Raw genomic sequence first — 27,854 nt, 5'->3', positions numbered from 1 at the left:
AATCCTTTTTGTATATAAAAGCCATTTTCATTCAGAAAAGTTGTTCACTGTAATTCAACTACATTGAATCGATTTATTTCTTCATTGTCTGCACGACAATATACAAGGACAGTCCCCAAAACTTTATGATTGACTGTGTGATATTTTTATTCACAAAGACTCATTCACATATCATAACCTCAAATTGCATATTAAGAATATGATCACAAAGTAATGCATTAAAACAGCACAACTAGCAATTAAGTACTTGAAGAATGTGAGCCAGGAGTGATGAAAGTACATTTAAGACTTAGATTACATTTGTTTTTTAACAAGTCTTTTGTGTGTATGGGGAAATCCTTCTTACAAGTGTGAACTTGAACCCGGACACAGACAGACGGACATCGTTGGATCCACCAAACACTGTTTATTTACAATAACTATTTACAGTTAGTCACGTGCACTCCCCAGTGCCTCTTGCACCGTTCCCCAAAGTCCAGGCCTCACAGTTTCTATGCCTCTCTCTCTCTCCTGGCTGCCACCAGTCCTCTCTCCAGCTCCGTCTCTCTGCCACCCGAATTCCGCCCATTACTGGAGGGAGGCGGCCCCTTGAATAGGAACCCAGATGGGCTCCAGCTGCTTCCCGGCACTCCTCCGCAGACACGCCCCAGTGTGGCGGAAGTGCCGGCTGCACACCCGGAAGCCATCTGGGTGTCCCCCGTCATCTTCCCCCCAGCACTTCCTGGTGTGTCGGAAGTGCTGGGCTCCAGGGATATCCAGGCACCGGGGTGCCGCCTGGCGGTGGCCACGGGTCCCTACAGGGCTGGGCTTCCAAGCCCTTCACCCGAGGCCCCCAACATAACCAGGGCGGACACCCCCTCGCAGTCTGGAGGAGGCACAAGCCCTCCTCTGGTCCTCCTGGGCGTCCCGGCCGGGGACCACACAAGTTCTTTTCATTCATTTCAGTATTTGGCTTTTCAAAAATCCTACCCATGACAGTGGCTGTGATGTCAGACACTTCTGCTTCTGTGACTCCCAAATACCAGAGTTTAAGCAATGTAGCAATGTGAAAGAGATACAAACACAAGTTATTTAGTCACTGTTATACAATATCCTAAAATGTTGGAGTTCAAAGAGTTTTAGGGTGGCCACCTGTGTTTATAAATGTTAGCACTCTAAAGTAAGCTTAGAACTGAATGGGCGAAAGACTAAGGTTTATTTGAGGAGTATGGTATATATATATATATATATTGCCTGAGATGCTGAGGACGATTTATGGCAACAGTTCAGCCAAGGAGGGTTTCAGTGTGTGTAGCTCTTTGTTCTCAACTCAGTTGCTTTATTATAGACTAATACTTGCCAATAACACTTCTTTAATTTAATTACTTTATTACTGTTTTTATTCTTCCATGTCAGGTCATTCATGCTGAACATAGGTGTAAATGGGACTAAGTCATATGGTGCACTGCTTGTCCATTTGTCATATCTGTCTCATTTGTTAATTGGCAGCTGGCTAAGAAAGCAATAAACAATTAAAAACAGAGAATGCATCAGTTTAAGACTAAAAGAAGCAATTAAGGTTAGTGAAGCACAAAAAATATAGCTTGAGAAATAACTGCTTCAGTAGCGCTATTCGGCTTCTAATTAAGACAAGATTGGAGTGCAAACTTTAAGCTACTGCTGCCACTCCCTCCATCCCCTGCCACTGAATCTGAGCATCATTGCTTAATGCATCAGTTTTTCTTCAGGGTAACTAATTTGTCAATGCATGTTGGGGTATGATAAATTGTGTCTGCCTTTTCACTGGTTTCATGTGTTGACAGAATGCTGTAAATACACCCAACACTCAAGTGTGAAATATTAGCAATAGTGAGTACAGTGTAAGACAAAAACATCTACTAAAAATCATGTGATTTATGAATATTAAGAAAAATGTAGCAAACGTATTTTCCAGTATTAAACAGTGGTGTCAAATCTTGTACCACCTATTTTTTTCCGGTTTGAATCTGGCTACAGGAAGTTTGTCTCCTGTTACATCCTATTGTGAGCATACATCTTGTGAAGTAAAGAAAGTTTTGTTTATTTTTATTGCCGATACTACTAATAATAACCACAGCTATATACGCATAACTTGGGATGTTGGCCTAATGCTTGCCTTGTACACTGTAAAAATTTTATTTTTGCTTCTTTTTGTCTACAACAATAGAATGTTTGAGGTCTTGACAAAGAATTTCAGAGAAAGGAGTTCCCTTGCTTTAATCATGACAAAATGTCATTAAAGAAGCTTGTTTTTACCGTTTGTTTTCTTTTTCAATATAAAGTATGTCAATTTTGCTACGATTTACAAGATGAAGGTAAAATTTATGCATCTGATAGGCTAATTGCTATTCAGCACTATAGATAGTAATGTGTGTGTTCCTACCATAAAATCATATGCACCTACAATAGCTATTAACAACATACAGTATGTGAACAATAAAGATTTAGTTTAGTTAAGGCAAACACAAATTCTATTGCCTTTTTCCATGTTTTTCTCAGCATTAAAATATCTACTATAATAAATATAAGGCTGAAATACAGTTAGCTCAGTTAGCTGGATTGTTAATATTGTGATACATAAAAAAGAAACAATCCTTAATGCTAATGACAACAGGAATGTTCACAACACATTTATGGAACAGGCACAAGCCCCTATAAACCAAAATGCTTCTATTTATTACAGCATGTTCTGATCTTATCAGTGCAAAGCATGTATGTATGTACTGCAGCACTACTTAGTGTTTTACTCCAGAATTGTAGAGGTAAAAAATCCTACTCATAAAAATCACTTATTTGGAACAAATTTGATCATCAAATAAAGTATTCTTCTGTTAGTATAGTAGAAGAGAACATAATTTGGGCGATTCACTGGATACACACACATACTAAACTTCTTTAACTATCCAGAAAGTGTGTCATGACTGAATAAACTTTTCATACTCAAAGCCAAGATCCAAACTATACAGCCATTGCAGGAAACCTTTAGAAAAACTGTTTTGTCTATTTTAAAAGCAGCCTTCCAGAATTATAAAGGGCATTTTGCCTAAAAGTTTTTGCAGAGAGCAGTACTCCTCTGTCAATGTGTTCACACTGTTGTCCTGTCTCTTTCTCTAGTGCTCCTATCTAAATCAATAAAATGTCTGCATTAAAATTCAGTCTTTCTGATCCAAAGTTGAACTTTTACTTTAGAACAACTCTTTCATACTGGGCAGTTCTCTTCATTAATTCACTCCCACACTGCCTTTTTACTGATGACTTTCTGAATTGCAAAGAACTCTGCATTTAAACAGTTTTCCTGAGACTGGCACCACACATTTCACTTTGAAACTCCAATTTCGCATAGCAAAGTCTCCCACTGGTTGCATTCTCTCAATCACTTTACTAGCCCTCTCTTAATTATGAATAACTGCATTTAAAGCAGCCTATAGGATCTGCAGGGCAGACTTAAAAATGTAGGCTGCTCAGGAGCCTTTTCTGCATGGTTAACCTGACATGATTAAAATTTCAGATACTGTACATATGGGTCCAGGGAGTGGAAGTCATATGTATGTACAAAATTTCCTGTAACTGCTTTTCCTTTTTTGGTGACATGTGAATGCATATTTATAGACACATTTGAATACAACAGGATGGCACGGTGGCACAATGCTAGACCCAGCATTCTGGTTTTGAATATTTTTCCCTGTCATTGTCTATGCAAAATGTCTATGTTCTCACTGTTTGTATGTAGGTTACCCAAGGTTTCCTCACACATCAAAAAAGATGTGAAAATTAGGTTAACTGCTGACTTTTCTCCTTGTGAGTGCTGGTGTGTGTTTGAGACTTGGCCTAGCGGTGGATTGGTACCCAGTTCAAGGCTGCTACTTGCTTTGGAACCATTTCTAAAGGGACTGGTTATGTTTTTTATCCAATATAATTTGAATTAAGAAGGCTTGGGAATGCATTTTTGCATTGAAATTACATGATTATACACCTTTCTAATTCTTATTGCCCATAACTGTGCATGTGAATGTACTGTACTTGTGTAGGTGAGTGAGTGAGTGCGTAGACATTATAGTTTATTACTGCTGCATTGACCATTTCACCTGCCCAGGTTTTTACTGGATCTGTAACTGCTTTTAAATTTCTGGTCAACATCCCTTATTACATTGAACTGGACATCACATTGGTTGCACTTACTGAGTTTCTGATGGATGACAGAAAACATAGAGCACAAGCATACAGTATGTCCTAAAACATTTCTTGTTTAGTTTATTCCTGATTCCTTCATCCATGATATAACTCTCCAATGTACTACATTTTTCCCTCATTCTTCCCTTCTTTGTTCTGAAAATTATCCTACAGCATCTGTCACAATTTCCTTTCAAAAGTAACAGACTTCTTTACCTTTGAAATGTCTTCTTTGTCTTCTTTCTGCTGCTCCCGTTAGGGGTTGCCACAGCGGATCCTCTTCTTCCATATCTTCCTGTCCTGCATCTTGTTCTGTTACACCCATCACCTGCATGTCCCCTCTCACCATATCGATAAACCTTCTCTTAGGCCTTCCTCTTTTCCTTTTTCCGGGCAGCTCTATCCTTAGCATCCTTCTCCCAATATACTAAGCATCTCTTCTCTGCACATGTCCAAACCAACACAATCTCGCCTCTCTGACTTTGTCTCAACCAATCCAACGTGAGCTGACCCTCTAATGTACTCGTTCCTAATCCTGAAATGTATATATTTAAATATGGAGTATTTTTAAATGGAGTTTATTTGCCTGAAAAAGGTACAGTAAATTATTGGTGCACTTAGATTACTCATAGTAAGCAATTTGTATTTTAGTGCATTATTTTGCAGTCACTCTTTAAGTGGACATGACACACCAAAATATAGTATAGTATACCACTGAATATTCAAGGTAACCATAACCAAGTTTTCATTTCTCCAAGATATCAAGAAAGTAAAAATAATATTGCTTAACTGATTACCTAAATATAATCTGAAAAATGGTAGGTGCAGAACTACATTCTTCTGAACAATACTGTATATGCATCACCCATAAACAGTAATGATGCATAAAAGCATTTAAAGAAACAATTTCACAATGATATGATAATCTTTTTTGTCCATATGGCTTTAAACTGAGATATTTCTACAAGAAGGCAGTTGTGTTCTACTGCAATTTAATATTAAAATAATGGGTTTGGAAAATACAGTATATGTTACCAACTCTTTCAAAGTCGTATGCTCCTTTACTCCATTTTATATAACTTCAGGTTCCTGTATTAGAATTGACCAGGAATCCATGCCCAGGCTGAACTAATTTTTAAATATTTATGTTAGCCTTTATTAAAAAATACTTACAATTTTTTCAGTTCATTGTATCATTCCACAAAAATGACAAAGAAAGATACAAAGATTAGTTTATCTTTTTATCCCTTTTTAATTTATGCACACTGTACAATATATACCCCTAAAAGCATCATTCAGCATCAAATACAGTATACGGGTTATTAAATCTGCTTATATTTTCGGAATATTATATTATAACACTGCAAAAACATCTAAATTGACCTATAAGTTTAATTGCAGTCATTGGTGGTGCAGAGCTCATTTTGTAAAATGTCATTAGGCATTTTTGGACAGTTTTGGGACATAGTAGTAATTCTCATTCAAAAGAATTAGTAACTCTCTTTAACTATTTTTTTCATATTTGTTTCTTATTTCAGTAGCTATTTATTTTACCTGGTATGCAGTTTAGTGAACTGGAACCGGAAGAGTATAGACAGTGTGAGACATGCCAGAACACCACTAGACAGACACCACATCTTTATCAAAAAGCATGTTTTATTCTCCTCCTTCATCTCAACAAAGTCCCGCATAGTACACCGGGCTATTCGCCCCAATCACCTTTCCTCCAGACTTTTCTCTTTAATGTCCTCAGACCTCCTTTCCTCTCTCCACGGGAGCCTTGTCCCGCTCCCACTCCCGACTCTAGCTCCCAGACTGTAGGAAGGCGGGCCCCTTTTATTCTCACTCGGATGTGCTCCAGGTGCTCCCTCTGATGACACTTCCTGGTGTGGCGGAAGAGCACTCGGAAGCACTCCGGGTGTCCCTGGAGGGATCCTCCTTCATCTTCCCGGGTGTAATGGAAGTAAATCAGTCCTGGGCCCTCTGAGACTCGGGGCACCCTCTGGGGGTGGCCACGGGCCCCAATAGGCTTGAGCCTCCTTGCTCTTTTCCCGTGGTCCTCCTCTAATCCAGGTCAGTTGCCTCCTCATGGCCAGGAGGACGTACATGCCACATACCGGTCCTTCCAGGCATCCCGGCCGGGTTGCAGCCCCAGCGACTCACCACAACAGCCAATAGTTTCATTCTTTTCTATGCTGTTTAATGCCATTATCTACTACATTTTACATTTCCTTTCATGAACCAGGAGGAGCGCCAGTATCCATCAGCATTTGTCCGGGAGGGGGTCAAGCCGAGGACTAGCCCTTCAACCCCGGATCTGGGACTGCTGAAAGTTGCCAGGGATTGGCAGATGTAAGTTGACTTGGATCAAAGGCTCATCTTCCCCACAGAGATCGTAACAACTACTCTGCGACCAGACCTCGTCCTTTGGTCTAACTCCCAAAAACTTGCTTACGTAATTGAGCTGACGGCACTGTGGAAGGATGCAATTGAGGAAGCATTTGAACATAAGAAGCTGCGGTATGCCAACTTGGCAGCTGAGGTGGAGGACAGAGGCTGGAAGATCAAGGTGCGCCCAGTGGAGGTGGGGTGTAGGGTCTTTGTTGCCAGTACAACAGCAAAACTACTTAGAGAGGTTGGAGTCAGGGGACAGGCTCAACGACAGGCTCTCAGAGAATTGGCTAACACTGCTGAGAGGACCGGTCACTGGCTATGGCTGAAGAAGGCTGACAACAATTGGGCAGCTAAGGCGATCAGCTAACCGCGAGACACACGCCCAGGATTGATCAACCTGTGGTGGGCCTACCTCAACAGAGTGTGTCTTGTGATAAAAGGCCGAAACACCCTGTGAAGTTAAGGCACACAACTGATGATGTGTCCTGCTGGTAGAGCTTCCTGGCTGCCATTCCTCATAGCAACCATCCCTCAAGACTTTCCTCACTAGAAGCGATGCAAATATCAGGGACTGTAACATCTTAGTCCTTTCATTGAATCTAAACTTACTTTTTTTATATTAAAGTTTCCATCACTGACTCTGGAATATCACACTCTCTGAGAAAATTCTATTAATCCATTCTTATAACTTCTCCTGTTTTTGAAAATATTTCAGTACTCCTCAAAAGAACTGTTTCAACTACTTCCTGTTCTGGTTCACTGATGTTAACACACACCTTACATTGACTTATGGTTCACTGAACTGTATTTCAATAAAACTGGAATTATTATAACATAATAACAACTGGACTTCAAGGTGTAAAAATAATAATAATCTGTTTGAACAAATTAATATGGAATGGGGCACTGTACTACTGAAATAAAACAATAAAAATAATCTGTTTGAATGAGTTATATGATTCATTTGAATGAGTTATGAATTTGTTTGAAGATGTTGTGTAATTCATTTGAACAAGTTGGTAATTTGTTTAAACAAATAATGGAATTCATTCAAACGAGTTAATAATCAATTTTCCATCCATCCATCGTCTTCCGCTTTTTCGGGGTCGGGTCGCGGGGGTAGCACCTTAAGCAGAGTGGCCCAGACTTCCCTCTCCCTGGCTACTTCTTCCAGCTCTTCTGGTAGAATCCCAAGGCGTTCCCAGGCCAGCCAGGAGACATAGTCCCTCCAGCGTGTCCTGAGACTTCCCCGGGGCCTCCTCCCAGTTGGATGTGCCCCGGAACACCTCACCAGGGAGGCGTCCAGATAGCATCCTGATCAGATGCCCGAGCTACCTCATCTGACTCCTCTCGATGCGGAGGAGTAGCGGCTCTACTCTAATAATCAATTTTTTTTTTATTTTTTTCCTTCACACCTATAGGGCTCCGTATTTTTATAAACTCTACTTATAACATAACTTTTTTAGTCCTCCTTAATCCAGTTTAGGGTTGTAGGGGCACCAGAGCCTATTCCAGCAGTACTGAGCACAAAGCTGGAAATAGCTACCAATAGTGTGCAAGTCCATCAAAGAGCCCACTCAACAACACTCACTTGACTTCAGGTTAAAATCACTAATTATTATAACCATGCTTTTCTGAAAGTTTGGAGACTAAGCTGAGTACCCAGAGAAGACTGGGCACAAATCATTAAATTAGGACAATGACATAGGTTAAAGCAGCAGCACTACCAACTGCATATACAGTACATACATACATATACATATACTTATACATATGTATATAAGCCAGGGAAAGTTAATGCATTAATTGTTGTGATTAATGTGGCCTATTTAATGCAATAAAAAATCTTGTTGTATCCCTGCAACAAGGCCAAAGCCTCAGGCAGTGCTTTGGTCAGGGCAGCATTTTCATGTCGTTTTTTTAACATTACAAAATAATAATACAAAAAAGTTAAGTGTGTACCTAAAGAATTATATACACATCCAGTATCATATTCATATACTACCTCAAAAATCTTATGAAATAAACATTTTCATTTAAAGATTAAACATTTCATATTACCTGGATCACAACAATATGCCACACGTCAATATGTAGAACTGGTGCTCATTTTTTTGATTTATACATACTGACATAGGTGCAGGGGTGTGGGAGGAATGGGGAAGGGGGTTAATGGCAGTCTTGGTGCAATATTAGAGAAAAGTTGCAAAGTTAAAAATTACTCTCTCTTTTTTTCATTTCATGTTTCTGTAAGAGGATTGAATCAATGTCATATCACATAGACTTCACCCTCTCAACTTTGACCGGTGAAAATGACAGTTTTCATTTCAAGGCGTATTTCAAGTTACCCACTGTGTCACTGAACAAACAAATGAAGAAATAATTAAATAAACATGTAAAGAAATAAGAAACAAAAAACGAATTGATTCATGCAATCATTTGTGCTCATATACAGTGCTGTTGTATTTATTTGTCACATTTTACAATGCATTTACTTTTTTGCATATTTATTAATTTAATGTGCACCGAACTGTTCCTCAGTGAGGACAGGTACAGCCACCCATGACCTTAGACTGGAAAAATGGGGTTTGGAAAATTAATTAATGAACAACTAATAACATATAAAATAATGTATATAATGTAACTTTAATAGGCCTCCCTATGTTTGAGGTTGATTTGGCGACAAAATGAAAAAATAAATAAATTAAACCCCATGTTGAATCTTAAAAATGAGAACTGGTCCTAGGCTTGTTCTGGTCATGGGCAGATGTTGCAACTGCTGATGAGTTCCAACTAATAAAATCACCACCACGTAACAACACTGGGTAGATTAAAATACAAATGAATTATTTAAAATAATAAAGGTGACGTTTAGGACACAAATGCACGAAGCTTATAATCTTTAAAAGGTACATATTCAGATATACTGTGTTATTTATGAGGACAACGATAATTTGGCAGACTGATTTCAAGTTCTTACAGTCGCAACATTTTTGACTTCAGAATAGATTGTGGCTCTCCGGGGTATTTGAAGGAGTTGGTCTGATGAGACAGTTGAAACATTGTATACCTGAAAGTAACAGTTTGAGATAATTCCATAATTGAGATAATTCTATAAATTACGTTTTACCTTGCGTTAAAAAAACACTGCCTTTAATAGGATGATCTATATTTGTGGCGATTAGAGCGCCGAATCTCAGTAACTGCCGGCTATCGCAGCGAATGGGCATTACTGGTTACTACAGGTACACCAAGAAAACAATGTAAACAAAACTGAGAGGTGATGCCTGTTGGTATTTGCCGCGGGGTTTCACGCGAAAAGACATAGGATTTAAAAAGCAGTCCTATAGGACAGTTTCACGAGCGCGTGACACAAATAGCCAAGTATGCCTTCCAGTAGCAGGGCGTCAAGCGCGTGCACACGGAGAGCACCGCGCACGCCTGCGTACTAAATTGTCATCTTCTCTTTTTCGGCTTTCTATTTTCGTGTACAAACGCGGGACAGTCTAATGAACCAACAGACTGATTTATTTCTGCTCTAGACAGGTCGCCACTAACCCGCCCTCTGTATAAAACCTGCGACCTTCAACTTAGAGCACATTGCAATTGATTACTGGCTTAGTATCTTTCTCAACACACGAGCAAGGTCAGCGGCCAAAAGGACCACAGCTGAAGACACAGTCTTTATATTATCAAACCAAAAGGTAAAGTGTGATGATTTTCATTTGTCCATTACGCGTATGGGTTGCCTGGCTAAATTAAATTAGAAGTGTTTTTTTTTTTTTTTGCCAGCATGACGTTGCACAGAATTCAAGGTGGAGACAGCAAAAAGACCGCTGTTCTTTTTTAGTAATATTTCCCAAGTTGGAGTTTGTATTTGTATTATCAGGCACTGAAATTAAAGCTTTTTTTCTTTGTTCGAATATACAGCGCAGAAATCAAATCCGCAGGGTACATAGACACAAATGACTCTCATAGCATCAATGGATGTAAAGCACCTCACAGTTGATGTCAGTACTGCAGCGATGCCTGAGATCATTTTATTGTTCTTATCTTTATTGAGTCTAATAGGGCTGTACTGGCTAAATCCGCTCTATTAACCTTCAGAGCAAGAAATAGTGATAAATAATGCATACATGATGGTGAAATGAGGCTGAGCTGTTCTATTGTAGTGATGCCGCAGCCTTTTTTGTCAGAGGCGTCTTACGTCAATCAACACAGAAGTGAATGCGAATGTTCCACGCCCCAAGCCGGGCCCACTTTTCATCCAATAGTAAATCATTTCCTCTTGTGACGCTTCAATTATACAAATAGGACCGTCGCGTCATTTGACGATCAAGTGTACTAGAAACCTGCCCTTCAACATCTGCGTTAAGATCCTCTCCCCGAGCAGTCCTATTGGCTTTTCTGTGGCCAGTAACCTTTCTTTCGTGAGTTTTAAAATACTTTTTCCTTATCACTACACCGTTTATGAATTACGCTTCCTTTCTGTAAAGTCAATTGTAAAATCAAGATTTTAATTCTTTGTGGTGTAGAGAGTTGCTCTGCACCGTTATATGGTCTCCCTATAAATTATACTTTACTAATTTTTCTTGAGTTGTGTTTTAATGATGAAGGCTTGAAAGTGTAAGATGTCCAGTGTTTTTATTTACTTTAAATATCAGTGAGTAGGTGCATGTTAAATGTTAAGTCAAGTTTTTATTCAAAGCAAACTTGTTACAAGTTAAAAAAGTATAACATATATATATATATATATATATATATATATATATATATATATATATATATATATATATATATAAGCCTGTTTAATCTAATTCTTTCTACTAACAACATCTTGAGGAAGATAGAAATGGTATTTACTTAATAGACTATCAATAGTTTTATTATTGATTTTTTTGTAGTGTTGTGCATTTAATAAAACACTGTATGTACATAAATACATTTTACTGTGTACATTTGCATAGAATAAATGCAGTACCATATTTCTGCTGCAGAGCTCAAAAACATGTGTGATGTTGAGTGGATCCATCCATTTGTTGACCTCCCCTTTTTCTACTAAAGAGTCACAAGGAGTCCAGGCCTAGGGCAACGTCATTAGTGCTTTGGATTTACTTTGCCTTGTGGTCAATCCAGAACTGGGTTATTGTAAACCCTTTCAATTCATGATCACTGCCATGAATGTAGGACAAATATGTTTTTTGTCAGATATCTTATTTGTAAGCCTGCTTTTCCCAGTTCAATAGCACAGGAAGCCACATTCCATACTGGAGACAAAGATTGAATGGAAGGGAATAACTCTGGACTGAACATCAGATCCATAGCTGGGAAAGCCCAGACTCCCATCACAGGCCATTTCAGATTTACCCAGTAAACTGTTTTTGTGCACTGATAAATTATTGTTTTCTCCACATATCAAAAATATGATAAAGCAAAAGATTGTACAGTTTAGGTTGGTTGGTCATTGTAAATGAGTGATATCAAAATGATCAAGTGATTCTGTTCTTTACTGGTTTCTATGTTGAATTTGATGTTGCTGAAAAAAGTTCCAGTTACCAATGACCCTAAATCAGAATAAGAATACATTGAGAATAAATGATTGAAAAACCTTGTCATGAGAACAGGATGTACAAGATTTATTAATTTTATAGAACACATTCCTGGGTTATGATGACATTTCCTAACACTATAGACAGAAGTATTTGACAGCCTGAAAAAGAACTTAACTGCTCAAGTAGTATATTTGCATATCTGTGCAGGCAAAAGAGGCATTTACTTCGTAAATTTTAGCCAGTGCTATTAGATGTTAGTTAGAAAGGATACAAATGTATGGAGAAAGAATTAAAGATTTACTGTACATCACTATGGAAAAGTACATTACTAAGACAGGCAAATAGTTCTGTTCAGAAAGATTTGCATACAGAATAATATATAAGATGATTTTAATAAGAGCTGGAAATTTTACCCTCATTATAGAGCTATTGCAAAACAATATCATGTTGGTAATGCAAATCTCATGTTAGCAAATGTAACTGAGGTATTTTAGGTGTAATAATGATGTAAATGTTTTATAAGGGTCAACTAACTCAGTTTGTTTGTAAGGCACCTTGCTGTTATGTTTTTTTTTTAAGATAGAAAATGCCAGAAAGCATTTAACCACAAAGTTCACACCCCCATGTAACAAATATTTTAGCATCCACACAAGACATACATGATGAAGATATTCTCTGACAAGGAAAGACACATAGTCTAAGATATTTAGTGCCTTTTAATGGTGTAATCAGTAAAATGTCATACTGACTGTTTACTAGTCAGTGTGCTAGGTTTAGTATAATAGAACAACCATAAATGTTTCGATGGATTTATTTCGTTCTGATGTTTAGTGGATGTGTTACACGGTGCACCTTTATAGTTAGGAGATTGTGTATGTTTAAAATTAGTAGACATATATTAAAAACATTGAAGTTTACAATAGTAGATGAAATGATAATGCAGTTTAATTAGGAAATGTGATTATATATTTCCAAAATTAATTGTTTTTTATTCATGTTTTTATGTTATTATTAGATTTACTGAACAGTTAAAAAACTGAAGGTAAACTATTTTCATGCATATGTGTCTTTACAATCTTGTTCTAAATATATAGAGAATGTTCATTTAAGGTTAAGTGTATTTTATTCGACATCTTTAATCCTAATTCAAACTGAGAAGGCTTCCAATTTGTTTTTTTTTTTTTTATTAAAATGAACTTTCATGTAAATACTTACACCAGCTGCATGATTCCTATGATACATTTCATTATTTTGAATTAGAAAGCTGTAGGAGTAATGCATATTGTAAGTATGTAATTAAGTCAAGAGAAGATATTTTAAGAAAATAATTGTTTCACACACCCTGTTCTCTCCTACAAATGGGACACAAATATCACCATTTTATATTGCTGCACCACTTTTCAAATAGGCTATATAGGATCATTTTCACCAGACAATCACATATGTGGACATATCAGAATTATGGTGAAATTGAAATATCAAAGACTTAAATGTACATATACGGTATGCAAAATGATAGTGTGTTCTTTAAGGCAAATATTTTTTCTTGTTTTGTGTATTTGAGGAGGCTGTTGTTTCTTATAATGTTTCTATAGTGTTCTAAAAAAAACTACATTGCCTCTTGAGACAGAGTACCTGTACTTTCTATCTATCTATCTATCTATCTATCTATCTATCTATCTATCTATCTATCTATCTATCTATCTATCTATCTATCTATCTGGCAGTCAAAATGTTGCACACATTTTTAAAAGCAATACAGAAAGCAAAGTTTGAAAATGGGTGAATTATTTGGATAATACATCTGTGGATTTTATTATTGTTAAAAAATATATATATATATATGTTTGACCTAGTCACCTCTTGGACCAATTGGGACCAGCTTTGTGAACTATGCACAGAGTTCCAAACATGTGGATTTCACCCATATGTTTTATAATGCTTGTGATTTTTTATAATAAATATGGTTACACATGTTAATCTACTCACCATTAAAAACATAACACACAATGATAAAAACAAAACAATTTTTTTTTCAAAATGATACACTAATAAGAACTGAAACATAACACAGAATGTATAATAACTCAGTCTGCTGCACAGAGAGGCCAAAAGCAAAGTATTTCAGTTGTAGATGTTAATTGTAAAGTTTTAGTGTCTTAAATTTTCAAAACTCTGGTATTAAGCCATACATTCTTTAACCTCTGTTGTCTTGAACATATAATTTAGGACAACAGGAACAAGTCATGAGATGCATGTTTATAGATGTGTCACATGGCTTTTTGCATATCCAGTTTCCTAATAATTATAGGTAACCTTTCTCCTGCTTAGCATTGTTACTGCTTTGAAGTGACTTATTCTAGTTTAGACTAGAATTGGTGTCATCTTTAAGCACATATTTTTGAAGAACATAAATTGTTAAGTGCTCTTCATAAAATAATGTGCTTGACCTTTCCAGTATTATTTTTTAAATAAAACATTTGTTTTTAAAGAGGATGACTGTACAAGCCTTCTGCAGTAAACAAAAATAGATCCAGTTTAATTTAGTGTTTTCTTATTTTTTTTATTGTCTAGTGAGGTTTCTTATAATTGCAGGAATTGGAAGCCAAAGGGAAAATATAACTGTAGCTTGCTTATCTGAAAGATACAGGGGGTGGACAAATTAGTGGAAACACCACACAAAAATGTTTAAATTTAAAGTAACGAAATGTCAGTTACAACTGCAGATGCAAAGGTGAGTAATAATAGGTTGATTACCAATTAGTAGTATGTGTCAGCAATAAAAGAAGTCTGGTAATTAACACTGTGATATGTTTACACATTTTTTGTGAACAACACAAGTCTAAAAGCAGAGCTGCAAAGAGGTCAAGTTGTCATTGCCCAAGGTCACAAAAACTGATTTTTTTTTTAGTGTGTCAAAGAGAGCAGTCCCAAAAAAAAATTACAGCATTTACCAAACCTGGACAAATTACAGGAAAGTGAAACAGTGGTTGCAAGCTGAAGCTAACTTACAGACATCAATTGACAATTCACAGGATAGCTGCTAAACACTGCACCTTCAGAAATTAATCCAGAATTGAGTCAGTATCTAATGAGAAGCAGTCTAAACAAAAACTGTAAGTGGTGAGCTACACAATGTTGGAATTTATGGCTGTAATGCCATTCAGTAACTGTTTGTATCCAATGCACAAATACACATAACCTAGTGAAAGAAGCAAAAACCCTACATCCCTGAAAAATTAAAAAAAAAAAGTAATATGGTCTCGTAAGTCATCATTTACTATGTTTTCTACATTTGGACAGGTTTATCTTTGGAGAAAGTTAAAAGATGCCTTCAGCTCACAATGCCTGTTGCACTCTGTTGAGGTAAAGAGAAATGTATGGGCAGGCATCTTGTGGGTCTTACTAGGTAGAATAATTGTTTTGCAAGGTCATATATCATACCATAATATTTTCCAAGCAACTAAATCATTAGCAGGGTCATGGGGTGCTGGAACCTATATCAGTAATCATAGGGCACAAGGCAGGAATTATCCCTGTATAAGGTGCCAGTCTATTTCAGGGAGACCACACACAAAAACACACACACACACACACACACACACACAAACACACACAGACACAACATTTCACCTAATCTACATGTCTTTGGACAATGAGAGGAAACCCATGCTGACATAGGGAGAACCAGGTTAATCCCAACCTCCACCCTCCATGATGCTAAGCTAATTCATGAGAAGATTCATGGATATCTAGATGTATTCGGAGGATTTCAATGTCTCTGTAATCACTAGATCTAAACCTTATTGAACCTTTATGGGAAGTGGTTGAGTGCAGATTGTGAAGTATATTCCTTTATTTCTCAAAGAAGTGGGATCCTTCTCTGAAGAATGATACAATTCAGGACCTGTATGAAGACTTTTAAAGGAGGACTGAAGCTGTTCTATAAAGCAAAGGATGTCTGTAGTGCATATATTGTTACCTCTTTTTTGCTTTTTGGTCAACCATTTTAAATCCGTTATACACTAAATACGTTTTCTGTTAAAATTTGAGTGGTTAACATTGATATTTTAGGACTCAAAATGAATCAAAAAGGAGGTTTCCTCTTTAAATAGACTTTCTTCTATCCACCATTCCAATGCTGACTCTCTAGAACTGACACTTGGCTCATATGTACTGTACATGCAGGTTGCTATTTTAAAATTTGATTTCATGCCAGAATTTTAACAGGTTTTCCCATGTCTCAGTATTTCCTTGTGATGTTTACTATTTTTAAAGTGTTTTATTTTCATTTTATGTATAAAACACGTAGTGGTAGAGTTTGCTGATAATATAGAAATGTAAAAATAAGGTTTTTCTTTAACTAGGTTTCTTTATAAACTGGGTTCCTTAGCTTTGAGACTGCAAGAGGCCTTAATTAGGCAGAATTTGAATAGAATTCAAAAGAAAGTTACTTTCTTAGTATAAATAAACATTTAATTGCTTTTGATTTTGCTTAAGCTTGCTCTGCTTAATATTACTTTTTGTCTGTCTGCCTCCTATTAAAATAATAATAAATTGTTCTGATATTTCATTGTGACAGTATAAGGAAACAGTTCTATAAATGTTACACTTGGAAACCTGCATCTGTAAACATTACACTATTGTTGTATTATGTTTTTAAGGGAATATGTGATGTTTTGAAAACTAATTGATACTGTATATCTTAATTCACAGATTTTCTAAACAATAGTCTTTCAAGGCCTGAAGTGATTCTCAAATGGGGGACAACCTGTTAAAAAGTTTGTAGTGAAGAGCAGAGAAATCTGCCACTGCAGGTTACTAATACTGGGCTTATTCCTAAACCACCTACCCCCAATTTTATCAGTCTGTGCATTTTTAAACCTGCAGGGTTTCAGGAAGACAGCAAAATAAATAAAAAAATAAATAAAAAATAAATAACACTTGACACTAAGAGTATATTAAAAAGTTAAAGTTGCTGTGTTTTATTCAGGAGCTTAGTCGCACAAAGTAGCTGAAGCTTAGTGATTAATTTGCACATTGTAATGAGTACTATGAAAGAAAGGACAGACCGTCTCACACACACACACGTAGACAACCTCGGCAACCTCGGCTTCCTGGCTCTATGTGTTTGAGAAGTACTTTTGTCTGCTGTGATATCTTTCTGTCATTTTACTACTGTGTTACTTTATGGCATGACAACAGAAAAGAATTTAGATAACCATTGTACTTAAAACAATGCTAAAATATTCTGTAAGAGTAATTGAGACGTGCAGTTAGAAACTGAATGTTGTGTAACCTCACCAGTGCTTTTACTGGTGTCTTTTGGCAGATTTGTTGAATCAAGTGTTTTAAGTGCTGAAACCTTTCTCCTGTGGCTGTTTGTTATCAGCTCTCTTAATGGAAATCCTTTTGACAGGGTGTGACATATCGTTTACTTCAAATGCATATTTTTTCACAAACATAGCTTCTGATTGTTTAAAGCTTACATTGACTCAAACACTGTCTTTGTAACAGAGAACAACTACACACTCACCAGCTGTGACAATGTTTGTTCACTTTTACCACTTGTCTATTGATGTCTTTAAATGCCAATGTATAATTTGATGTTACAAAATTTTGTTTTTATTTGCATCAGTTTGTTTATTTGTTATTGCCTGCTCTTTTTTTTTCAGTGTGGAGAAGTGTCTGTATATATGTGTGTGTGTGTGTGTGTGTATATATATATATATATATATATATATATATATATATATATATATATATATATATATATATATATATATATATATATATATATATATATATATATATATATAATATACTGATCCTGTCTAGCTATTTACTTACTATCTGCTTATAACCTTCTTCTTTTTCTTACGGCTGCTCCCATTTTGGGTTACCACAGTGGTTCATCTTTTTCCATATCTTCCTGTCCTCTGCACCTTGCTCTGTTACACCAATCAATTGCATGTCCTCTCTCACCACACCCATAAACCTTCACTTAGGCCTTCCTCTTTTCCTCTTGCCTGGCAGCTCTATATTCTCCCAATATACCCAGCATCTCTCCTCTGCACATGTCCAAAACAACACAATCTTGCCTCTCTGACTTTCTCTCCCAACTGTCCAATTAATGTACTATTTTCTAATCTTGTCCATCTTCATCTACCCAATGCAAATCTTAGCATCTTTAACTCTGCCACCTCCAGCTCGGTCTCCTGCTTTCTGGTCAGTGCTACCATGTCCAACCCATAAAACATAGCTGGACTCACTACTGCCTAAGAGACTATCCCTATCACTCTTGCTGATACTCATCTGTCGCAAATTACTCCTGACAGTCTTCTCCACCCATTCCACCCTGCATACACTTTCTTATTCACCTCTCTTCCACAATCCCAATTTTTCTGTACTGCTGATCCCAAGTATTTAAACTTGTCCACCTTTACCAACTCTATTTCCTGCATCATCACCATTCCATTGACCTCCCTCTCATTCACACACATGTATTCTGTCTTGTTCCTACTGACCTTCATTCCTCTCCTCTCTAGGGCAGTGGTCGGCAAACTCATTAGTCAAAAGAGCCAAAGATCAGCAGTACAACGATTACGATTTCTTTTGAGAGCCAAATTTCTTTTCAAGAACCATGTTTTTAGGAGTCGGTTTAAACTAACTAATAACATTAAATAAAACCAGATATCATAATAATAATAATAATCTTGTTTATTGACAAAAAATATTTTTTACATTAAAATAAAAATATGACAAAACACGCATTTAATGTGAACAATGACCTTGCATTTCCTTGGAAAGTTTGGATAAGTCAGGTTTGTATGTCGTTGTTTTTAATTTCAAGCAGGATTCCAGGTTCTCATCAATAAGATGATTTATCAAAGTACTTTTGATAAGGTTTATGCTTGAAAAAGATTGTCCGCATGAATATGTAGAGCCAAAGAGTGAAAGAACAGCAAATGCTAGTTTTTTTTTTAAGTGATCATACGAGTCAGGAATACTATTCCAGGTGTTGAAAATTATCATGTCTTCCTTCTCCATTTCTTTCAAAGCAGACCACTTGTGCTTTGAACTAAAATCACATTTATTTTTCTCCAGTTTTTCCAGATCAGCATTAAGGCGTTCAAATTTCAAGCTCCATAATTCTTTGTTTTTTAACTCCAGTAATTGCATTTCAAAAGCGCCAATGTCAATATTAAAAAGAGAAAAATGTAATTCTGTTAAGTCAGCACTGAGAGGTTTAACGTAACGTAGCCATGCTATTTCTGAATTCCTGAAACCTTCATAGAAAAGCTTCCCTCATATTTAAAATTGTTGTTTTGAAATAGTAAATGTCAATTACCGAGTTATTTTCTTGGCGATGTTTCAGCAGGCTTGGAAAATGAATTAATGTTTCTCTTTCAAAATCTTGCGCTAAAAGGGATAATTTGTTTTCAAATGAAATGACTTCTTCCATCATCGAAAAAATTGTGTTTCCTTTCTCCTGTAGTTTACAATTAAGATTATTTAGATGAGACGTAACAACTACCATGAAATAAAATTTTTGGATCCATTGATCATCTGTTAGTTCAGGATAGTCAACACCCTTCTCAAGGAGAAATGCTTTAATTTCTAATAATAAGGAAGTGAAACGTTTTAAAACGTTTCCCCTTAAAAGCCAACTTACCTTATTATGTATGCAGCAGAAGATCTGCATATTCACTCTCCATTTCAACTAAAAATTCTTTAAATTGGCGATGTTAAAGAGCTTTAGCTACAATTGTGTTGACAATCTTGATCACCAATTCCAAAACATTGCAAATTTCTTCTGGAAATGTCTGCGCACAAAGCGCTTCTTGATGAATGATGCAATGGTAAACAAGGATCTCGTGATTAATTTTTTCCTTCGAAATAGAAACAAAACCTTTTCTCAGTTCGGTCATACTTTTTGCCCCATCTGTTGAAATTGAAACAATTTTATCGAGTGGGATATGATGTTTCTCCATTTTGACTGTCCTATTTTTTACTGTTTTAGCAGACAGTGGTAACTCTTTAATTTTTTTTAAGAATTTCTGCCTTGTTCTTAAAATCCTGGAATAGCTCTTCGGATGCATTTATAAAACAACTTTTAATGTACTCGCCGTCTGTGTATGGTTTGCCTGTCTTAGCAATCTCTTGACTAACAATAAAGCTTGCAATATTAACATTGTTGGAAGACTGCACCCAATAATTAAATACAGAAGTTGATTTTACTTGATTCTTCTGAAGTTCCTCAACTGCTTTCTTCTTCACATCACCGGCGGGATATTTACTGGCAAATGACGCGTGTTTAGTTGTAAAGTGTCTCTCCAAATTTGATTTCTTGTTATGTGCCAGTTTTTCTTGACAAATAAGACAGGTCAGAAGGCCATTTGAGTTTTGTATGAACGCGAACGATTCGGTCCATTCAACTTTAAATTCACGGTTTTCGTCTTTCGTTTTTTTTTGCTTCTTCTTTGTAGCCATGTCAAATAGGTGGCACCTAAAAACATGTTTCGTTTTATAACAATAAAAGCAGCAACACAAAGTTAGTACAACTTATTAAATTGATGCCAAAAATACCTGTGAGATCTGCAGCTGGTTGAAAGATGCAAGTAGCTTAATGCACTTAAGGTTCTCTCGTCACTCACGTGAGACTTTTTGGCACGCCAGGCACTGACCACTGTACACATTGACGGACGAGCTGTGACTGGCTCACACTCGCTCAACTCGTGCATTAGTCGCGTGTGTCTCCTCCGTTGCGCTACGTCAACCCGACTGACACCCCGCTTGCCCGCACGTAGTCGAAATTGATTCGTGGCAGAGCCGCACTCAAGTGGCTAAAGAGCCGCATGCTCCATATCGCCACATCTGAAGAGTCTCCTCAGCCTGCTCCCTACTCTCACTACAGATCGCAATGTCATCAGCAAACATCATTGTCCACCGGGACTCCTATCTAATCTCATCTGTCAACCTTCACATCACCATTGCAATTAAGAAAGGGCTCAGAGCAGATCCCTGATGTAATCCCACCTCTCCATTGAATGCATCTGTCACTCCTATAGCAGACCTCACCACTGTCACACTTCCCTCGTACATATCCTGTACAAATCTTACGTACTTCTCTGCCACTCCTGATTTCCTTATACAATACCACAAGTCCTCTCAAGGCACCCTGTCATATGCTTACTTCAGGTCCACAAAGATACAATACAAGTCCTTCTGGCCTCCTCTATACTTCTCCATCAACACCCTCAGAGCAAACAATGCATCTGTGGTGCTCTTTATTGTCATGAAACCATACTGCTGCTCACTAATCATCTCCTCCCTTCTTAACCTAGCTTCCACTACTCTTTCCCATAACTGGGGTGTCTGGACCAACGGCCATCCTCTTCATAGCTTTCCTTACTTCCTCCTTGCTAATCCATTGCACTTCCTGATATTGCCACATTATCCAACCTTCTCTCTCTTGCATTCTCTTCATTCATCAGCCTCTCAATGTACTCTCCATCTACTCAACACTTGTGAGTATGTTTCCATCTTTATCCTTTATCACCCTAACCTGCTGCAAGTCTTTCTTAGCAAGGTCCCTCATCCGTCTGTAGCCAATCAGTAAAGGTCCTTTTCTCCCTCTTTAGTGTCCACCCTCTCATACAACTAATCATACGCCTTTTCTTTAGTCTTCACCACCTCTCTATTCCCCTTACACCTTATCTCTTGGTACTCTTGTCTACTTTCTGCATCTCACTAACTATCCCACTTCTCCTTCGCCATCCTCTTCCTCTGTATACTCACCTGTACTTCACAGGTTTTCTTTTCCTCCTTCCTCTGTCCAGATGTCACGACAAGCACACCTCTTGCTGTCACCGTTACTACTTCTGCTGTAGTTGCCCAGCTGTCTGATAATTCTTCACTGTCACCCAGTGCCCATCTTACCTCCTCCCAAAACTCAACCTTTCAGTATTCCTTGTTCAACTTTCACCATTTGATCCTTGGCTGTGCCCTCCCTTTCCTCTTCTTCATGATCTCCCACATCATCCTACAGACCACCATCCTATGCTGCCTAAATACACTTTTCCCTGTCACCACTTTGCAGTCTTCAATCTCCTTCAGGTTGACTCTTCTGCACAGGATATAATCTACCTTTGTGCATCTTCCTCCACTCTTGTACATCACCCTATGTTCCTCCCTTTACATTATACTGTAAATTAATCCATGTCATATGAGTCATCAGTACCTTTTTATGATTTTATTCAAATAACCTTCAGAAAAAATCAATGTTCAATATACTTTTGTTACAGTGTATTATGATTAATCTGTACTCATTTATCATCATTAGATATGTACACGTAAAGCTATACTTAAGATATCATATCATGACTGTTAAGGCATTATGGTGTTTGTTTAACCAGTCAAGTGACCTACATTAATCACACACTTAACATTAAAGTATAAGCAAATGAATCAAGGAAGTTATGCTTGACAAGCTTTGCATATTATCTGAATTACCTAGGTTTTACACCTTAATGCTTAATGTGATTCACTTTCAAAATATTATTTCTGCAAACTTGTTCAGAAAGAAAGACAGAAAGAAAAATACATTTTTAATATTTTTGATTGATTGACTTATTCTTTTAAAATATTATAAATACGGTGTATTCCTGTTCTTAGTTGTCAGGAGTTGAATCCAGTGTGGTTTTCTGCTCTTGTAATCCATTTGCTTGTACTTAGTGAAAAACATTATCTAAGAATGAATTGAATTGAATCAGTGTAATGTTGTATTATTGCTGGTGGAGTAAATTTAAAGCTGACTGGTTTTTATCAAAGGAAAGAGAGAAATTTGTCTACCACAGTGAAATGTAATTATGATGTATCAGTTCCTTGAAACAAACTAATTTTGTCAAACATCCTACGATCCATTACAGGTTATGTTTACTTCTAAATAATAAACGCTGCAAACAACAACCCGTAGGAGCCTTTGGACTAGGTTCTCTGAAATGCATGGGTTCTGACATGCAGTAGTTTCTGAGTAGTTGCTGAGTCATTGTTGTTGAAACTAGCAAGGTCATAAAGAATTTGCTTATAATCATGCTGGCCACACCCAATCTATAAAATCATGTGCATTAGGAGGTCAGCTGCCTTCATGTTTGAAATCATTTATGGTAAATAACAAATCTGAGTTTCTTAAATATTGGGATATTATTCTGAATTTGTATTGATTAAAATATGCTTTTTAAAGATTTGGTCACACTGGGCGATCACTTTCAAGTTTTTTATGTCATAAATTATATTTTCTAAAGATATAGTTAAATAGGTTTTATTCTAAATGTATTATTAGCCTAATATTTTTCTGTAATTACATATTTACATTGAAACATCACAAAATGAAGACATTTTATTAAGTATATATTGTGCATTGGGTTGGGGAGGTGGGATTTTGTACCATTTGTACCAAGGTACTAATCCATATAAACAAAAGTCCCACCACTGCATTGTAATTGTTAGCATGCTTCTTGTCACTCACTCAATTGCTAACTCTAAAACAGAGAGCAATATTGCTGTCAAGCACTGGCATACAAGATGTTCTATTGGCAGTTTTTCAGGGTGTCGAACAAATTGAGTTGCCATTCTAAAATGTCAAAGCAAAATGATTCTGGGAAAGTGGAATTAGTCTAAATGACATTTTATACACCAAAACTCTCAGGGAAAATAAAAATAAAGAAGAAACAACGGAAAAGTTTCCAATAGAATAATATGTTTTTATTTTAACATTGTGTATATTGCAAAGGATCAACATTCAGAAAATTATAAATTTTAAAAATATATAATAGAATTGGCCCATTTCATTCAATCAATCAATCAACATTTATTTATATTGCACATATTCATACAAAAAAATGTAGCTCAAAGTGCTTTACAAAATGAATAGAAAAATACACAATAAAAAATAAACATAGGTCAACATTAATTAACATAGAATAAGTAAGGTCCGATGGCCAGGGTGGACAGAAAAAACAAAAAAAACTCCAAAGGCTGGAGAAAAAATAAAATCTGTAGGGTTCCAGACCACGAGACCGCCCAGTCCCCTCTGGGCAATCTACCTAACATAAGTCAAACAGTCCTCTTTGTATTTAGGGTTTTCGTGGAAGGACCCGATGATAATGGTCACGTAGACTTCTGGCTTTCAGTCCATCAATGTTGGTGCATCAGGATGCTTTGAGTAGGTGGTGGTGGCGCAGGCCGCCACCACAAAGAAACCGGAAAAAGAAACAGAAGAGAGAGTTGAGGTCAGTACGGATTTTAGAGCCACTATGAATAGTTATTATGATGAATTGAACATACAGAGTATCAGTATTAAGTTAAAGTGAAGTTAGAAGAAAGCCATGTTAAAGTAATGTGTTTTCAGCAGTGTGTTAAAGTGCTCCAATGTATTTGCCTGGCGAATTCCTATTGGCAGGCTATTCCAGATTTTAGGTGCATAGCAGCAGAAGGCCACCTCACCACTTCTTTTAAGTTTTGCTCTTGGAATTCTAAGGAGACACTCATTTGAAGATCTAAGGTTACGATTTGGAATATAACGTGTCAGACATTCTGATATATAAGATGGGTCGAGATTATTTAAGGCTTTATAAACCATAAGCAGTCAATCCTGAATGACACAGGTAACCAGTGTAGCGACATCAAAACTGGAGTAATGTGTTCAGATTTTCTATTCCTAGTTAGGATTCTAGCAGCTGCATTCTGCACTAGTTGCAAACGATTTATGTCTTTTTTGGGTAGTCCTGAGAGGAGTGTGTTACAGTAATCTAGTCGACTGAAAACAAATGCGTGAACTAATTTCTCAGCATCTTTCAGTGATATAAAAGGTCTAACTTTAGCTATGTTTCTTAAGTGAAAAAATGCTGCCCTAGTGATCTGATTAATTTGCGATTTAAAATTCAGATTACAGTCAACAATTACCCCTAAACTTTTTACCTCCATCTTGACTTTTAATCCTAATTTATCCTGTTTATTTCTAATAGCCTCATTGTATCCATTATTGCTAATCACTAAAATTTCAGTTTTCTCTTTATTTAACTTGAGAAAGTTACTATTCATCCATTCTGAGATACCAGTCAGACATTGTTAGTGAATCAAGAGAATCGGGGTCATCAGGTGCTATTGATAATTACAGCTGTGTGTCATCAGCATAGCTGTGGTAGTTCGTGTTGTGCCCTGAGATAATCTGACCTAATGGAAGCATGTAGATTGAGAAGAGCAGCGGACCCAAGATAGAGCCTTGTGGAACACCATATCGGATATCATGCGTCTTCGAGTTGTAATTACCACAACTAACAAAATATTTTCTCCCTGTCAGGTAGGATTCAAACCAATTTAAGACACTGCCAGAGAGGCCCACCCATTGACTAAGGTGATTTCTAAGGCAGTCAAGTAGGTGTCAGAGAATGTACACTTTACTGATTAAGTGTGCACAAACTGTGCTGTTAACTTTGAGGTAATGATAAATCATTGTTTGTATATTGTATTGTTATAGAATTTATGTGTTTGAAAGCTTTGGAAACATACATATTGCATTTATTGAATGTCAGTCTCAGATCTGTTTGTTAGTGTACATCATTTATATATTTGTCTGTACATTTAGAACTGAAATAAAAACTGATTTTTTGTGACCTCTGTCCACAACAATATATGAATACATTACTACTGAGATTTTAAACATAGTGTATTTGAGAATATTTTCTGCCAGACAAAAGGTTGCCAGTATCACCAAGGACAAGAGCTTATTGATGAATAGAGAACCCTTCTAGAAATCAGCATATGTAAAAGAGGTTCATCCAATGTGGTTAGCCTTGCAGTTGAAAAAGATCACCAGGGAAGAGATTTTTGAAGAACTCTAGCTTCAGAGAAGTGTTAAAGAGTACTGTTGCCCATAAATAACTACATGAACAGAAACGTATCACAGCGACAAACAATGTACTTTATTATCTGACATATTCATTGTGAGCAAGCTGCCTAATTAACTAGTCAATTACTAACTTAATGTAAATCCTGGGCCATTTTAACCATTCTGTTAGTTAAATATTATTAACAATTTTGTTAGCATATTCCAAGTATTTCTTGATAAGTCTTAATGATGTATATTTTTAGCTTTTTCTCCAATTTCACAGTGACACATACTGAAATAATTAACTTTAAAATGTAAAATGTAAGTTCTAAATTCATTTTTTAGTTGTTCCAAGTTTTCATCTTTGTTTGACTCTAAATGTTTACTGGACATTTAACCACGAGTGGTTCTTTCGAATTCATAGAAAAAATATGAGGTTGTGATAAGCTGATGTATGCTATGCTGCTTTCATATTCCATATTATGCTGACATGCATTATGAAATATAATAAGTGCAAAATTCAGTGTTAACAAACCATAGTTGATAATTCCATTGCATTCATTTTGTTCCTTTTTACAAATACTGTGTTATTTGAAGCTGATATAGTACCACTCCATTAATTTTCATTAACACAATGCTGAGTTTGTTCAGCTAATTAAGATCTTTTCAGAAAACACTGTTTATCTTAATTTTTCTACAAGTTTGTTTGAATGGTATTATTTGCTAATTACCATAAACCATCCGCTGTATAGTAATCAGTTGCTCAGAATTTTTCCTGACTTTGTATAGTTTTATCTGTGGCAATGATAACTACTGAAAAGTTACCTATATTTTTGCTACTATGCATTTTTTCACTTTTCACAACAATTTGCAATACATTAAATACATCTTGTTTATTTCAGAACAGGATTGCCAGAACTAAACTAATACATTTTAGAAGTGAATCTTTGCTAGTTTGGGTAACTGTTTTAAATCATCAATCAGTCTCATTTCTATACAATTTTACTGGTCATATGTGCAGGGGTTCAAAGTCTGTCCCTTCAGGTTAGGGGCAAGCATCAGATGAAAATAAAATAGCATTGAAATTAATAAAATATTTTAAAGTGATTTTCTGATTACATGGTTCTAATTTTTTGATGAAAACAAATATCACGCTGAAGCACTTACTGTGACAACAACAACATTTATTTCTATACCACATTTTCATACAAAAATGTATCTCAAATTGCTTTACAATATATCAAAGAGATAGTTACAAGAAAAGAAATACAAATAAAATTTAGACTGGAATAATAATGAATAAATAACAAAGAATATATCCATATAAGCTTACATAACATATACAGTATAAGTAGTAGAAAAGTAGCATTCCTATATACAATATCATATTGTATGTCTCTACAGATGAGTATGATGATCAGGTGGTCAGGTGGCCGGGAAGACGGAAAGAAAAATACAATTAAGCTGGAGAATAAAACAAAATCTGCAGGGGTTCCAAGGCCAAAAGACCTCCCAGACCCCATAGGGCATTCTATCTAACATAAATATACTTAAGTCATTCCTAATTGTTTCCAGGCTTTGATGCAGTGGGCCCATGACCACCTGTTATACCCGACTTCATTCAAGCATCACAAGTGGCTGCCTAGTGCCTTGATCAGGCAGTGGTGAAAGTAGAAAAAGAAAGCAGAGGAAAGTAGATATTAGTAAAGATGGCAAATCCCTGAAGAATATGATAACTTTATGTGTATATAGTTCATTAAGAGTACAACTAAATTGTAGCTAAGAAAAATCCAAATTAAAAAGTAGGGTTTAGCACTATTTAAAAGATG

General features: G+C 36.4%; 1 protein-coding gene across 2 annotated transcripts in view; it reads left to right on the top strand.

The window, feature by feature from the left end:
- The first annotated feature begins 9,984 nt into the window (after positions 1–9,984).
- LOC120533833 (monocarboxylate transporter 2-like) overlaps positions 9,985–27,854 on the top strand; it is a 139,753-nt gene continuing 121,883 nt past the window's right edge. The window contains exon 1 of one of the 2 annotated variants that reach the window (XM_039760861.1): positions 9,985–10,286. The gene's annotated coding sequence lies outside the window, so the exon portion shown is untranslated. Of the gene's footprint in view, positions 10,287–10,913; positions 11,013–27,854 lie in introns of those variants that run through there. The other variant, XM_039760862.1, reaches the window with a different exon arrangement.

This window comes from Polypterus senegalus, chromosome 8 (assembly GCF_016835505.1).
Source record: "Polypterus senegalus isolate Bchr_013 chromosome 8, ASM1683550v1, whole genome shotgun sequence".
NCBI classification, from domain to species: Eukaryota; Metazoa; Chordata; class Cladistia; order Polypteriformes; family Polypteridae; genus Polypterus; species Polypterus senegalus.
This window is presented reverse-complemented; position numbering and strand designations above follow the sequence as displayed.